The sequence below is a fragment of the Palaemon carinicauda genome, chromosome 5 (assembly GCF_036898095.1).
Source record: "Palaemon carinicauda isolate YSFRI2023 chromosome 5, ASM3689809v2, whole genome shotgun sequence".
In the NCBI taxonomy this organism is placed as follows: domain Eukaryota; kingdom Metazoa; phylum Arthropoda; class Malacostraca; order Decapoda; family Palaemonidae; genus Palaemon; species Palaemon carinicauda.
Genome location: NC_090729.1, coordinates 124,386,305 through 124,391,304, shown reverse-complemented (window position 1 = coordinate 124,391,304; position 5,000 = coordinate 124,386,305). Strand labels below are relative to the sequence as shown.

The 5,000-nt window shown below is 32.0% G+C and overlaps 1 protein-coding gene across 7 annotated transcripts in view; it reads right to left on the bottom strand.

Moving 5' to 3' along the window:
• Positions 1-5,000, bottom strand: part of LOC137641467 (uncharacterized) — a 267,521-nt gene that overhangs the window by 98,622 nt on the left and 163,899 nt on the right. The gene's annotated exons all lie outside the window — the stretch shown is intronic.

The following is a 5,000-nucleotide window of genomic DNA, read 5'->3' as shown; positions in this document are numbered from 1 at the left end:
AACTTAAAATAAAGGGGCAACAAAGTAAATTTGCGATTTGGGTCTGGGGGTAGAAACAAATTAGTGGGTAGTAAAATTTGTGGTTTGGTTTGGGGGCAAGAAACAAATTAATGGGTAGTAATCCACATTTTTTAATATTGTAATTGAAACCAGGAAAAAATCAAGATAATACTCTGAAGCAACAAATTATTATAAAAAAAATCATAATCATAAATTAGAAAATATATATTTTAATTTGGGAAAGCAACAAATTTTGGGACATTTCTGTTAAAGGCGAACAAAATGGTAATGAGACATCATGATAATCTCAGGGGATTTGGATAAAAGTGAGTCATTAACTGATAAGATCAAAGGTTCCCTTTTAAATGCCAGCCATTTAAAAAAGTGCATTAGTGGAAATGGTGGACCTCATAGAAAGTTTCATAAAGCTTAATGACTTGGAGTTTTTTTTTTCTTTTTTGCCAATGACACCATCTTTATACTTAGAAGAGTTTGGAGTTATATTTCACATTATATATGTTTAAAGACGTATATTTTAGAAACGGAAAAAACATTCGTCTTTAATGGAATTTAAATAATTAAAGGTTATTGCACTGTTAGGGGATTTCCTAGTGAACGAATGAATCATTTAATAAGTAAATATTTTCCATTTATTTACAGAATCAATAAACTGGTTTCATTGAATAGCTGATCTTGTGATTCTTACAAGACAAATTTATAAATATTCATAATTTGATAAATAAAGGGTCATTATTTTTAATAAATAGAATCTTATCGACAAATGATAAGACAGTTGTATCAAATAATATGTTTATAAAAATCACTGTATAGACTTAGCTTTGAATCATTTATAGGATATAACTATTTTAAGAGATTAATTAGATAAGATCCGGTAAATAGTCCTTTTATGAGATTGAAATCGTTTATGAAAAAATTTGTTTTATTATTTTCATTAATATTTGATCATTGATTCCAAAGATAATAGATGGAACTTTACTTTACCATTAGCTGGTATTGAATATGCAAAATCTAGCTAATTCTGTGATCATTAGTTTACCCGTATAAATACAGAGAACGCTATGCAACTATACTCATTTTTTTTTTTTAATGAGGCGCATTTGCACTGACTCGCAGCGGTGCCTTTTTAGCTCGGAAAAGTTCTCTGCTACTTGATTGGTTAGAATTATCTTGTCCAATCAGTCAGCGATCAGAAGACTTTTCCGAGCTAAAAGGGCACCCTTGCGAGTCGGTGCAAATCTGCCTATCTAAAAAGAATTGACTATAGATAATTTGATAGTTAATTAAACTATTGAACCATTACATGGATAGATTAGATAGCTCATGAATATTATATTATGTAAAGTGTTTCAACAATAGCATGAATTAAAACACATTGTTAATGATTTTAACAGCCTTTTTATGTTGTTATTAGTACATTACGCACACATGAAGAACAAAACTTGACAAACTATATGCGTCTGCTTTTAGAATGTAACATCTAAGCCACATGGAAGTTATAATGCTTATGATTAATTAGTGGAAAGGGAATTTTTTGAATGAAAGAGAAGGCATGCCTTAATGGTTATAACACTAAACAAGACATAATAGATGGTTTTATAAGAATCTAAATAGCAAATAGTACTCAACTCGATACGATATAACAAGTTGAGAAGAATTGTTAGGAGTAAATGAAATGTGAGATCATTTTCCTCAGGGCTACTCATTCCTTTTTTTTATGAACACGTGTGTACATTTTATTTGTAAGTACACTGATGATTTTTATTTTATTTATAAATCATGATTATAGAATAATAGGGGGAATTTTAAAAAATTGTCTTTACATATTTATCCGCTAAGCAATACCGTTTTTTTTTTTATTCTGCGTTTTCATGCCATTTAATGTATAATTTTAAATTTTAACATTTATAAGTAATATACACATATTTGTGTGTGTATATATATATATATATATATATATATGTATATATATGTATACATATATGTTATATATGTGTATGTATATATTTATGTAGATATATTTATATACATACATATATATATATATATATATATATATATATATATGTATATATTTATATCTATCTATCTATATATATATATATATATATATATTTATATATATATATATATATATATATATATATATATATATATATATATATATATATATATATATATATCCTTACTGGGGTAAGAATATCCAAAGGGAATCACATGAGCTGACTGTCTAATATTGCATCATTGTTCGTATTATTATTATTATTATTATTATTATTATTATTATTATTATTTTTATTGTTATTGTTGTTGTTGTTGTTGTTGTTGTTTTTGTCGTTGTTGTCATTATTATTAATTAAAATAATAATTATGAAGGAGACTTCATTCACACATCTCCGTATAAATGATGGCTGCATTAATATTTTTCTGACAGTGCCCATGTGTAAGAGGAGTGTTCGTTTGCTGGCTACCCTCTTTCTGTTTTCTCCAAAAAGGGTTGTGGGTACATTCGAGAGTTTACCGTTTGTTGAAGCATATATGTTCGTGGCTGCACAAGGAGAGGTGCGCAGTGTGGCAGCACTGTCAGTTTGCCTTTGATGCAATTCAGTCCATTTGGTCACAGGAGGGCAGGCGACTCTGATATAAGATGGGTTTTGTTGCTAACTTGTCTATTGGCTAAGATTGGGTTAAGTTTTTCCCATACGTGCCAAATTACAATTCAATCAATAGTGAATTTTATCAAGGTACCTATCGACCTTTGACATATTAGAACCAGAGAATTATATATGATCTTTTATGAGCTAACGGGCCAATATGATGTAGGATCTTTCTGTAGGTACGGCTCTTTTTCTTTGTATACACGTAAATCGGGTAGCAGAGATTTCTAACACAATACTGTATCTTTCCTCATACATCTGACAACTCTAATGCTACCCTGACATTGACCCATATTCCTTCCAGCATTGATGCCACTACAACGTGTGTTTGGGAACAGGCATGAGAAGTATATGGAAGGGCAGGCGGGGTTTTGCAAATGTAAAAAAGAAAAAAAAATGGCTTGCCTAAATTAAATGTTCGATGCCATTTGCGTGCCACTTGCATGAGCCAAGTTCGTGCAAGTGTCAGGGTGGCATAATTATACTTTGCCAGGCGCTCTCATTTAATTGGGTATAGATAATGTTACTTTTTAGTGACTATTTGCCCACATGGTGAGGCTAAGAGACTTAGCAGGGAACTCGAAAGAAATCCAATGTTCTCTAGACGTGCATATTATTACAGCCGCTTTACCATGGCCTTGCAGTGTGTTGGGTTGAGTTCTCATGCTTGAAGTTACACTTAACCGTATATTTCTATCCGTTTGCTATTACTCCTCTTAGTAAGTAGAACAATGGTACGTTCGTTCGTTCGTTCAAGAATGTTTTGCCTATAGCAAGACACGGGCTCTTGCTCTAGGGCAGTCCATAAGAGAGAAACAGAGCAGTGGTGGATAGATTAAAGTGGCTACTACTTTTATTTCACATATGGTCCTAACTCATTTCCTTGTATGGAAGTTCAGTTGACAAGTTGTCTGCATTTATGGTATTTTACATGTGGAATGGTGTCATTTTCAATGATAATGATAATTCAGTATATATTCAGCTTATCAGACCTCATCTTATCATTAGAATTTCTCCTTGTAGTGAGGCATCTTGTTAATGAATCCCTTAAATTGAATGATTAGTGTAAGGTACAAGTTAGCTGCGTCTAATGATTTATTTTATTAAAGAATCTAATCTGAAAATGTGGTTTGGATGTTCAACTGTTATTAAAATTTTCTTTTTCAGTATTGTTTTAGCATGAAAATAATACATTTTTGTAACATTAATTGAAGTCTCGACATGTCTTTTTCGATGTTTTTCTCTTCTCCGGAAGATTCGTATGGCAAGTCAGCGGAAGCTGGGATTGGCGACAGTTTCCCTTTAGTCTATTTGTGTATGTCAGGCTTTTTTATCCTTTTCGTTCTTTTAATGCTTACTTGCTTTTATTTTGCAAAGTTGTTCATTTGGTCGAGTAACCACGTCCAATGTTTATATTAATATTTATCGAATGGTTCATTTTCAAAAATATCCAGAGAATTACCGGAATCCTGGAATAGACAACAGCATGAACATTGACGAGACCACTGTATTGAGTGAATATTGTGCTCTTCAATAAGAATTGAGAATAAAATCAAGTAAAAATATCTAAATATCTATGCGGAAAAAGAATAAAAATAATGAAAAAAAAATCTGTTGGAAGTAAAAGGCCTAAGACGGTGCAGGTGAAAGCCGAAGGGTAATACAAATTGCCATTAGTACATGATACGACGTTAGGTGACATCTGTTGGATGAAATTGTAATTGAACTTCTCCCAGTTATTGACGGGAAAATCACGACTAATGAAACTGGAATTCTGCTTTTAAAAAGCAGGTGATGTTTTATAACTGTTACTTATGACCTTATCTTCGATTACGAGAGCTTTAGACACAGACCTCTTTTCGTCACAGCTTTGGATTATGTTTTTTTATATTTGGAATTAAATTTTCGTATTCTTTGTCTACAGGATTAACAGGATTAAATCAAAAGACAATTCTCTTGATAAAGAGTCTCAGAGTTGCTCTCTCTCTCTCTCTCTCTCTCTCTCTCTCTCTCTCTCTCTCTCTCTCTCTCTCTCTCTCTCTCTCTCTCTCTCAACGGTAAGTATTCCTGCAGCCTGTTTTTAATGTTACTTCCGCTATTACTCCATCGGATGGATGAAGAATCCCTTCTCTCTGGAGGTTTCATTAAAGCCGCACTCAAAAGATACGTCCCTTGGCTGATAAAATCTTATAAATCAGTATACACATAAAGGTCAATAACTAGAAGTTTCATAATATGCAAAATTCCACACAAATTCTAAAACAAAAGAAGATTGAATTCTGCTTTACCAAAGCAACAACGCAAGAGCCAGACCCTGTGGATGCA